General features: G+C 45.7%; 1 pseudogene; it reads left to right on the top strand.

Moving 5' to 3' along the window:
- Window positions 1-945: 945 nt before the first annotated feature.
- LOC148821787 (uncharacterized) lies at window positions 946-4246 on the top strand (annotated as a pseudogene).
- The last annotated feature ends 8163 nt before the right edge of the window (window positions 4247-12409 follow it).

The raw sequence follows: 12409 nt of genomic DNA, 5'->3' as shown, positions 1-12409 counted from the left end.
TCCGGAAGCTTCTGTACTTCATAAAAAGTTATAACGTTTTGTCCTTTTCTAAAAACACGTACTGTAGTAAGAACACCACTTGCTGTTACTGTAAAAAAATTATACTATAATTACTATAAGTTGTACTGATTTAATACCACTTGATAGTAATGTAACGCCCTCTCCTGGTGGTGAGAAGGAAGCGCCCCTAGGCGCTCGTAGTACCGCTGGGCATGCTGGGAGTGGTAGCCGGGGAGAGTCTGAGGGTCAGCACGATGACCAGCGGCTGACCCTACCTGTGTAAATAATGTCCTAGTAGTTCTAGTGGCCTGTGTAGTCTTATAAAAGTATAGCATGTTGTTAAGTAATTACCACCCTAAAGATGTGTACGTGTTCCGTCAGTCTCCTCATGTGCGTGTATATTGTGTAGTTGTTAATGAATAAAGCTAGCGCTTGGTTTGGTAATCGCGTCTCCACTGGTCCTTCATTCTGAATAGAACCTGAAAACGCTACATTGGTGTCAGAAGCGGGCAGGATGGACAAATCGTGGCGGACAATATCCGATTCTGTTAAGCGCCGGCTGACTCTGAAAGAAACAGAACCCATCGGCATCAGAACCAATCGGCAGCGCACATAGGGAGCCTGAGCAACTCCTGGGTGCGACAGGTGGCCACAGCCTTTACCAGGGCTACTCAGTAGTGGTTCCACCGGCAGAATTGGGGCGACTGGCCGCTACTCCTGGTCAGCGAGTGCCCCAGAGAGAGGATACCCTCCCTGCCGGAGCCGATCAGTGATTCCCACACCCATCGGTGCGGGTGCGACCAGGTCGCTACGATGGGGAAACGCCTTGGGAAACCTATGAGGCGCAGTTCCAGCTCGCGGCCCGGACGAATGGCTGGAGCCGGGCGGAGATGGCCGGCCACCTGGTGGCGGCGCTGGAAGGAGCGGCCTGCCAGGTGCTCCTGGATGTCCCGGAGAAGGACAGGCGAATACACGGCGCTGGCAGCAGCTCTCCAGCTGTGCTACAGTGTGGAGGAGGCACCGGACTTGATGCGGGAGAGGCTGGCCCTGCGGCGGTGCCGACAAGGAGAGCGACTGGGCCCGGTTGCTGCGGATGTCATGTTCCTCGCCCGCCGAGGATACCCAACTTTCCCCTGGGAGGCACAGCGGGAGATGGCTCTCCAGGCCTTTCTCAAGGCCCTCTCACCCGAGGAGCTGCGGCGCCACGTGCAGCTGGCCGCGCCAACATCGCTGGAGCAGGCCTTGGCCCTTGCTACACAGGCTGAGGCCGTGTTCGGGGTGGCTGGAAGCGCCAGCAGACGCAGTGCGCCCTGCTGGCTGACCGAGGCGGCGACGGAGGAATCCAGCGAGGGGGAGGAGGAGCCAGCCTGTGCAGCGACCCCCGCGGAACAGCCCGGCATGCTGGTTTGCAACCGCTGCGGGAAGAGAGGACACCGAGCCCGGTTCTGCCGGGCACCCCAACCTCGCACTCCTCGATCTGCGTTGGGAAACGGGAACGGGGCGGCTCAGCGCGGGGAAGGCCGCCCTTGAACACCTCAACCCCCGCTCCGGAGAGCACTGTAAAGACCGGCGCCCCTCATGCCACTGTGGGGTGAGTCGGCGGTAGCCGGGGCCTGTACCTCCACTGCCAAATCAAGGACCAACGCTGCCTGGCCCTACTCGACACCGGTTCATCGGTGACCCTACTCCGGCCGGGTGTCCTCCCCGACACCGAGGGCACCAACCCCCCAGGATGGGAGGCCTCCAGCCTGCGGCTAAGGACCGTGACGGGACAGCTCGCTGCAGTCTGGGGGAAACAGGTGCTTGCCTTCCGTCTAGGTGCAGCGACGGTGCGCCACCCCTGCCACCGGTGCTGGCATCGGTCCCGCGGAACCAGTGTGTGCTGTATCTGTACGATCTGCTGGTTCATGCCCGGGGTTTCGACCAGGCCCTGACGAACCTCCAGGTGGTGCTGGCCTGCATCCGCCGTGCTGGCCTGAGGCTCAACCCCCGCAAATGCGAGCTCCTGCGGCGGGAGGTGACCTTCCTGGGACATGTTGTTGGACCGCGAGGGGTGGCTACGGACCCAGGTAAGGTCGCTGCAGTGAGGGGCTTGCCGACTCCACGCACCGTCGCGGAGCTGCGCAGCTTTCTGGGGATGGCCTCGTACTACCGGAGGTTCGTCCGGGACTTTGCCAGCATCGCTGCCCCGCTGCACCTCCTCACCGACAAGGGCCGCCGTTTCGACTGGGACTCGGGCTGTGAGACGGCCTTCGGCCGGTTGCGTGAAGCTCTGGTGGGGGCCCCCGTGCTGGCCTACCCCGACCCGCGGTTACCGTATGTTCTCGATACCGACGCGAGTAACTCGGGGGTGGGTGCGGTGTTGGCGCAGGAGGGGCCAGATGGGGAGCGCGTAGTGGCCTACTATAGTCGGGCTTTGACTAGGGCTGAACAGAACTACTGCGTGACCCGTCGCGAGCTGCTGGTGGTGATGGCGGCGGTCCACCACTTCAGGCCGTACCTGTTCGGGACCCGGTTCCGGCTGAGGACCGACCATGCGTCCCTCACCTGGCTGCTCCACTTTAAGGAGCCGAAGGGGCAGATGGAGCGATGGATAGAGATCCTGCAGGAGTACGACTTCACTGTCACGACTTCACTGTCGTGCACCGTGCGGGGTCTCGCCATCTCAATGCCGACGCTCTCTCGCGGCGCCCCTGCGAGGCCGCGGACTGCCGCCACTGCGCCCGACGGGAGCAGCGTGAGGAGGCTGTCTGCACCTTGGTGGAGGCGAGCACCACGGGAGGGGCCGCTGGGGGTGGGCCTGTCAGACCTGGCGCAGCGTCAGGCAGCTGATCCTGACGTGGGGCCAGTGCTCCGCTGGAGGGCAGCAGGAGTGCGGCCTACACGAGAGGAGCTCGCCCCGCACCCAAAGTCCATCAAGGCTCTCTGTGCCCTGTGGGAGGCCTTGGAGGTAAAGGACGGGGTGCTGCGCCGGGGGTGGCGGGTACCCTCCAGTGGCGAGGTACGGTGGCAGCTGGTGGTGCCACGGTCGCTCCGCGGGGCGGTGCTCCGAGCAGTGCACGGCCAGCCGGGCGTGGGGCACTTCGGCGGTAAAAAAACACTGCAACGTCTCCGAGGCCATTTTTATTGGGGTCTTTGCCACCGGGACGTGGAGCGGTATTGCCGAACGTGTGCAGTGTGTGTGGCGCAGAAGGACCCCCCCGAGCGCTCTCGGGCCCCCCTCCAACAACACTAGGTGGGGGCTCCTATGGAGCGGGTGGGGGTGGACGTTTTGGGCCCGTTTCCGCGCACCGAGGCCGGGAACCGCTACGTCTTGGTGGCCATGGACTATTTTACGAAGTGGCCGGAGGCCTACGCCCTCCCGGACCAGAGTGCCCCCACGGTGGCCGATGCCCTGCTGGAGGGGATGTTTGCCAGGCTGGGGGTGCCGGAGGAGTTACACAGTGACCAGGGGCGTAACTTCGAGTCCCAGGTCTTCGCCAGGGTGTGCCAGCACCTGGGGATCACTAAGACGCGGACCACACCGCTGCATCCCCAGAGCGACAGGTTGGTGGAGCGGTTTAATCGGATGCTCACCACCCAGCTGGCCACCCTGGTGTCCCGGCACCAACGGGACTGGGACCGCCACCTCCCCCTTGCACTCTGGGCGTATAGGACCGCGGTCCAGGAATCCACCGGGTGCATCCCGGCCTCGCTCATGCTGGGCCGGGAAATGGGAACCCCGGTGGACCTGGTCTTCGGCCCGCCGCCTGGAGACGGGTCGGCACCGCCGGCTGGACCGGACTATGAGTGGGACCTGCGGCAGTGGATGCGGCGGGTGCACAGCTTTGCACGGACCCACCTGACTCAGGCGGGGGTCCGGCAGAAGCAGCACTACAACCTGTGCTGCAGGGGGCCTGCCTTCCAGCCCGGGGACTCGGTTTGGGTGTACAACCCGCGCCGCCACAAAGGCCTCAGCCCTAAGCTGGCGCCGTCGTGGGAGGGGCCCGCTGAGGTACTCGGGGTGGTGGGTGAGGTCTGCTACCGTGTCCGGTTGCGAACACGGGGGAGAGTGGTGGTCCTGCACCGAGACCGCCTGGCCCCCTACCGGGCCCGGGAGGAGGAGCCGTGTGGGGAGGCTCTAGAGGAGCAGCCGGGGCTGGAGCCGGCCGATAGTGGGGCGTCCGTGGGTCGCCAGCCGTCACCGCGGCGCAGCGGCCGTTCACGCAGGGTTCCACAGCAGTTAGCCGAGTACGAGTACAGCTGAGGGGGGTGTTCGACGTCGGCGAGACGCCAGACGCTTCAGGTGGGGGCAGTGTAACGCCCTCGCCTGGTGGTGAGGAGGAAGCGCCCCTAGGTGCTCGTAGTACCGCTGGCCATGCTGGGAGTGGTAGCCGGGGAGAGTCTGAGGGTCAGCACGATGACCAGCGGCTGACCCTACCTGTGTAAATAATGTCCTAGTAGTTCTAGTGCCCTGTGTAGTCTTATAAAAGTATAGTATGTTGTTAAGTAATTACCACCCTAAAGATGTGTACGTGTTCCGTCAGTCTCCTCATGTGCGTGTATATTCTGTGTTTGGTTTTGTGTGGTTGTTAATGAATAAAGCTAGCGCTTGGTTTGGTAATCGCGTTTCCACTGGTCCTTCATTCTGAAAAGAACCTAAAAACGCTACAGTAATATTAATATGGAGTCGTGTAACTAAGCAGCTAAAATATTTTGGAGACATATTTTTGGACATTTTGGAAACGTTTTGACATTCGTTGTTTTTTTTAAAGCTTGTATTGCTCTTATAGTGGTAATGGAGAAATTACTGTACAGTATGTTGAAACCATACCATGACAGTGAAGACGTGTTACACCTTCAAGTAAGTCAGTGACTGTTGTTTACTATGTTGAGACGAGGTTGTGTAACTCTGCGGATATTATTCTGTACACTGAAGAGATATAGAGCACACATGTTGTATATCGCCTCATAGACTTTCAATTTCCAATTTTAATGCGATACGGAAAATATTATTAATAATGAATGAACTCGGAAAGGCTGCAAGCTCAAAGTATTACCGTGGTCCACTTTCTTTGTAAAGGTCTGCATCAGTTTAACTCATTCACCCGTGATTACGTGAAAACGTTTTGCCTGCCCCTTTCAACAGCACGTTGGTGTAATGGCTTTGGCTTGTGACTCGTGTGCGGCAGGTTTGAGCCCAGCTCCTGGCATGAGCTTTCCTTTAACATATAAACATTTCTTTGAAAAACTATAATAGCACATATTATGGATACTATATATTGACATTTTTGACATTTCTAAATGTTCATGATCAAAGCTAAGTGACGTATTGATAACAACGAATAATTTCAAACTGCTTGTATTTTAAAACTGTATTTTGTTTGGGGTGATTTGTCACTCACTGTTTTCACAACCTTCAGTTTATAGAAGACTGTTACACCCCACTGTTTGTTATGTAAAATAGACACTTCTGGGGGAAGGAATACATTTTCAGTAGCATGCTCTCTTGTCATTGTTGCTCTTTAACGTAAGGCGACCAGCATTCAAAAGTCCTGTTTTTTCTTAACACTTGTTTTTTCCGTACTGTAGGAATGTTATACATTTTATAGAAACTAAAAAACTGCTTATCTTTAAGTTTCCTAACTGCTTATAACCCTGGCAAGTGGAAACATACCAGGGGGCATCTACAGGTCAGTGGACAAGTACAGCTCATGTCTTAAAATATAGTAAAAAGGGTCGAACGTCTTGGTTCTCAAAAGTAACTAATAACGAAAGTCTTAATAAGGAGTTGTTTTCCGCTACCCAAGCTTGACTAAAAAACTAATAGTACGTTTTAGGGATTAGGTAATTTATGTTAAAGGTAGGAAGTTTGCCTGTTACTGTGTAGAAAAAGCGCTGAGCAACGTCTTTCGGAGAGACGAGCTTTTGCACGCTGATCTCACGTATGGATACGAATAAACAGCTCTTCTTTCACCAACACCCGGACTCTGACATTTTAATGTTTCTTCAGTACTGGAGTTTTAAAACTTGATTAAAGACGTGCCACATGCATACAGCGCGATGTTGTATAGTTTTAAAGCCACTGCAGTATAGCTTGTGGGAAATACATTTATTTGTCCTGCATCAAAGTTTAACTCCTTCAGAGCGCCCTACATTACAAACTCCAAGCTTTTCATTTCTATTGCTACAATACTGACAGAAATGTAGTTAAAAGGAACATGTCAGAATGTTTACAAAATAACCACAAGTGAACGAGTTGAGGGATTGGATAATAAGAGAGAAATCATAACAATGACCCTGTGTTGCTAATCATGCATACCCAACTGAAAGAAGGACACTTAAATCGACACGTGATGGTTTTGTGTTGAAGCATTTCCTAATGGAAATCTTTAAGTTAAACAAGGGAGGGGGGAATGGTTATTTTTTTTACAATTGCAGTAATCGGAGAACAGCCTATCAACACGATGGGCAAACGATTTTTTTTATTTAAAAAAAACAAATAAAAAATTAGACACAATTACGTGTTCCTGCCTAACTTAAAAAGTGTGTGATTTCAAAAGCTGTAAAAAATGGTTTAGATAGTTAAAAACCACATTTTATTTAAACATATAAAATACTTGAATTTCATAAATGTTGTACTGATTTAATATCTCTTGATAGGAATATTAATATGGACTTGTGTAACTAAGCAGCTAAACTATCACAAGGGGAGATTTTGGAAACATTTGATATTCATTTTAAAAAATATATATATATTATTGTCCTCATAGAGGTAATAGGCAATAGAGTGTCATGTACTGTAACATGCTGCACCCAGGCGGTTCAAACCCCGATCAGAGAATTACTTTGTTTCTTACATAACGGAATATATCAAAATAGTCCACTATTATAGCTTGTTGTTGGCTATGGCGTGAATTTGTGTATCTGGATAAATTAAGTGATGGTACTGTGATTAAGGATTTCTTCGCAAAATTCTTTAATTTAAACAAAGGAGGGAAAAGCCTTATTTTTACAATTGGCACTCCGAGATTCTGACTGATTTAATTCCCCTCGTTTAGCAGAAACAGATAAAAAAATCATGCAATAGTTATATGTATTTGAAGGAGCTCTGTTTTATTTACAGACACTCCAACTCAAATCTGTGTTGTACAGTGATATAGACGAGGGTAATATAATCCCCATTAAACATTGTGCTTATCGCACAAATCCTGCTAAACTAGAAATTAGACACAAGAAGAGTATTATTGGACAATGTTATGTGGCTCTGGCGGAATGTCTCTGTAAACTAAAGAGTTATAGAGGAGACACGTTGTGTATCGCCTCTTTTTACACTTGTAAGAACATTCCAATGTTAATGCGACACGGAAGAGATTATTAATAACCTTTTAAATCTGAATCTGTTAACTACTTCACACCTGCATGTCAAGATCACGGTTTAGAAAAAAAATCAAACCTTTGATTGGATGAGAATGTCATGATTGTTTCGCAAGGATGTGAAACGTGACAATTTGTTACAGTTACCATCAGGAGAAAAAAAAGTTTGTGTTTTATTTATTTGTGGCTGCTGCAGTGGCTTGCAATGGCTGGATAGTTAACACTTCAAAATTGCCTCATCAGTCTGTCCGTGGGGGGAAGGGGGGAGCTCTCCTTGACAGCTGACACTCCTCCACACGCTTAAGTGAAAAATTCATAAAAACACCAATGTAAACGTCATCTTTACAATTTGTTGAAAATAAAAATGTAAAGTTCTCTAAAGCTTTCTCAGTCAAGAACGAGAATTCACATAGGGAGCTGTGTAAGCATACGTAGGCAGAAATATTAGCTAAAGAGGGAAGAAAACGCTTTCAGAGAAAACAATGTTTCAGGTGTGAAAAATAAAAAACCCATTCAATTGCAGCCTAAACCTTTCCCCACACACCCTGCCCCCGCTGCGATTGGAATATACACAAACACAGCACCGAAAGCTTTACAGTAGATGATCAGGTGTTTCACAGACGTAGGGATAATACATCATTCAGGCTTTATGAACTCACACCTGGGATTCGATTAATTCAAATTAAGATTTTTTTTTAATTACACCAGGTACTAGATCATGTTTATATTAAAGTTATATCACTGGGCAGTTGTGGATGGTTAATGGACAGTGTGCTATTTTGACAGCAACCTGCTAATATGCTTCACATCTGTAGAAAACATTATTTTATTTCTGTACGGAAGGTATGATGCGTTTACAAAATTAAAGTGTTTCAAATGTTTAAGAAGTAAAAAGAACTTACAGCTTACACAAAGACTCAAAGAGTCTACGTGCATAAAACTGTTTTAAACTGATTTATATACAGTCTTTTCATGTTGATTTAAGTGTCCTTCTTTCAGCTGGATTGCATGATTATTGTTATGATTTCTCTATTATTATTGAATCCGTCAACTTGTTCACTTGTGATTATTTTGGAAATATTTTGACATATTCCTTTTAACTCAGAGTTTGTAATGCTGGGTGCTCTTAACGAGTTACACTTTGATGCACTGCAAATAAATGTATTTCCCACAAGCTATACTGTAGTGGCTTTAAAACTACACAACATCGCGCTGTTTGCATGTGACACGTCGTTGTTCAAGTTTTAAAACTACAGAATGGAAAAACGAGTGTTAAGAAAAAACAGGACATTTGATTGCTGGTTGCCTTATGTTAAACAGCAACAATGACAACACTGCCTGCTACTGAAAATTCCTTCCCATCCCCCAGAACTGTCTATTCTACATAACTTTACACAGAGGGTTGCTGACAGTCCCAGCCTTTGTGAGAAATATGGAGCTGCGTTACATAAAGTGGCTGCAATGGAATATACTAGTAGGAAAAAGTTAACTCCAAGCTGGAAAGAAAAGACATGTCTCCTCAATAAATCTTCAGTTTACAGAAAGGTCATTTATTATGAATAATATCTTCCATATCGCATTAAAATTTGAACGTTTTTTACAAGTGTAAATCCACCTGTTTTCAAACCACTTTATACAGGACAGGTAACAGTTTCACCCTCCCCCTTCCCTCTGCCTGTCTGACCTGTTCCCATTTTTAACCATTCTGTGTCCGAATCAGAGCGCGTGAGAGAGTAGGAAGAGACAGAAAAAAACTGAACCCTGCTTTTCTGATAGTCAGAAGGCTTCAACTGATGCCTAAAAAATATAGCATAATGCCTTCTCGCGTTATGAAGTCACTTGCACCTGGGATCCGCTTTATTCAAACTAAGGTTTCTAAAAATTCAACCAGGTACTAGACACTGTTTAAATAAAAGCTGTGAAATGTTTCACAAATCGTGATCTTTAAATCTGTAGGTTGCAAGCTCTGTGTCATTCACATTTTTATTTCATTATTAATATCACTTAACATTGAATATGAAAAACAAAAAAAAAGGTTAATATACTGTACAAAATATTTACTATTTTACTTTTTAAAAAGTCTTTGTTAGAAGAAAAACTTGTGACCGAACCGAGTGTTTAACTGAGATCGCTTACATAGAAGCCCTGTCGGCAAGCGGGCTACTCGGAAACACAGATGAGACGAACAGATTAAAAGCGTTTCGAAAGTAATCATTTGTGAATGAGTCAAATTAAAAATAAAACATGTTTACAAAGTGGATTACAGTAATACTACCAGCTATATAATTACATGTATTTAGATCCTTAAATTAATATTGTTATTCATTTCTGTAGATAAGCAATCCCATATTACATTCCCTATTAAGTGGATTCTAAAAAGTATGAGGTTTTTTACTGCGATAACAAGCGCAACTATTCATAGGAAAGGTTAATCACTTAACTCACTTAACTTTGAACGTTTTGTGATATATGCAAATACCAACAAATTCTATAATGGTGAAAATCTTTACTATTTTAATTTTTCTAAGAAATGTTTATTTGTTAAAAGAAAACTCATGCTGAGAGCTGGGTTCAAACCCCCAACCTCCAGCATACAAGACACACACCCAACCCATTAAACCAACGCACTGCTTAACGACTTAAGCTGTAGCTGAGAACGGCAGGAAAAAGTTTCCAAGTAATCGCGGGTGAATGAGTCAAACTGATGCAGATGTTTACAAAGAAAGTGTTCTACTGTGATAATTTAAGCTATATGAACATAATTATATTGTTATATTGCTGGTCTTGGTACAATACACACCAGTATTCTATTTCTCCCTAAACAATTTAGGCATCAAAGTCTTACATGTGGCTATTTCGGAAACATTTTTACGTGCTCCTTCTGACCATGTTACTGTACATATATATATACAGTACTTTGTGAGAAAAGTGATAGTTTTAAGCTTTTCTGCGAATACGCTCGATATCGGAGTAAACAAAAGTATACTTTTAGAATTTGATTAATAGGGAATATAATATGGAATCATGTATCTAAAGAAATTAATAACGATATAATTATATTCCAGTACTGTAACACAAACAGTAGTATAAGACTTTCCATTGATATGTGTATTGGTGTTTCAGTGGCTGTCATGTGACTTGCCTTGGTGGTGTGATAGCTTAAGTGACTGACTTATAACCCTGAGGTTGATGTTCAAATCCAGTTATAGCCATGAGTTTTCTTTTAACAAATAAACATTTCTTTGAAAAACAAAAATAGCAATATTAAAATAGCAATATTATGGACACTCTATTGACTTTTTTATATTTCTAAATATCACAACATGTTTGAAACATGCAACATGTGCAACAGTACATGAATATAGTTATACCATTATTTATTTACTGCAAATCCATATTATATCCCCTATTAATCAAATTCTAAATGCTTTTGTTTAATCCAATAAAGAGTGTATTCGCAGAAAAGGTTAAAACGATCAATTTTCACAAAGTATATAAACGTATAGTAATATGGTCAGAAGGAGCAAGTAAAAATGTTTCGAAATAACCACATGTAAGACTTTGATGCTTAAAATGTTTATGGAGAAATGGAATACTGGTGGGTATTTTTTCTATAAAATACCAATACCAGTAATATACAGTTTACATAATATGCTTATGTTCCTAAATTAATATCATTTATGACCTTCAGATGCGTTATGCTCCTATTCTTTTTATGCTTAGCTACTAAAATTTCCCTTCAGTGGTAAAATTCCATATAAATATTCAATACTTAGCGGATTAAAATGTGCACAGTAAAGAGATTAAATGATTAAATCTTTTCACTACCGACCAATGCACCACGAGTTCCCCTGTCGGTCATTTTGGCCAGCCAATCACGTACCGCGGTACGGCGCGGTGGTTTGTGGGTAGATGCATGCGGTATGGGTTTGTATCGCGAACTCTGAAAGGCTGCATCTGTATACTCGAGGCTCCAGAGATGTCACATTTTACTGTACATGTCAAACTGGTTGCTTTCTATTGCAGATGTGCTCTCGCTGAGACTTTTTTTCCTCATAGCACTTTACACTTAGTTTAAACTACTGAGTGAAATAAGTTTAATACAGGTGGGTAGCTGTGGACAGCATGCATAGGCTGCAAAGGAACAAGTAATAGGTTTATTCCATGCTGAAAAGAGAAGAAAGGCAACACAACGTTTTGGCCGTTTCAGGCTGCGCTGTTCTGCTTCCTATGGTGATGTACGTGTTTTTCGCACAAAGACAAACATGCGGTATGATGTGGTATATTGCGCCACGCCCACCACATTTTAAAACAGCATACCACGCTCGTTTTAATTGGCTGGATTTTACCTCATGGAATTTCATTCTTCTAGGACAGACAAATTTCTCCCTTAAGTTATTTATAATATGCTTAGCTAATTCTAAAGGAAATTATTGACATTACCTTCCAACCTTATAACCATACGTTATGGTTTGGTTTCACCAATACCCCTCAACAGGTTTTTGGACTCCAATTAACAGCGAATTAGTAATATTACAGCCCGACAATAAGTGAAATGATACAATAAGAACAATCACTGAACCTGATGAACGTTACATCAATACTTTTTTAATGTGATAGAAATTTCATAGATGTGCTCTAGAGAATGTTCCTTCCTTAAAACATATTACCAATAAACCTGAATTTAAAACAGTAAACACACAAGATTTATTAAAGGTTTGAACATTTTCCCTCATTCAATATTCATGAAATGGTAAGAAAATTAAGGGAGTTCATCCTTTACAATCCCTTGGATCCTACATGCTGACAACAGTTGAGTCTGCAATGAAAGAAGAAACTTGCAAACAAACTAAAACAACTTAATGTAATAATTTGAATGGACTCAGACATCATACATCACGATGAAGACGCTGGCTTACCCGTCCAAGAACAAACACTGCCTGAAGACTGACGCTCTCGTACTGGGTGAAAAGCAGAAGAGTTTGCGCCCCCTGTAGGTAGAAAAATAAATCAGCCGCTTTACTGAGAAAAAGGTTCAACAGATTCCTGGAAA

Source organism: Atractosteus spatula, chromosome 13 (genome assembly GCF_055471065.1).
Source record: "Atractosteus spatula isolate fAtrSpa1 chromosome 13, fAtrSpa1.hap1, whole genome shotgun sequence".
NCBI lineage: Eukaryota > Metazoa > Chordata > Actinopteri > Semionotiformes > Lepisosteidae > Atractosteus > Atractosteus spatula.
This window is presented reverse-complemented; position numbering and strand designations above follow the sequence as displayed.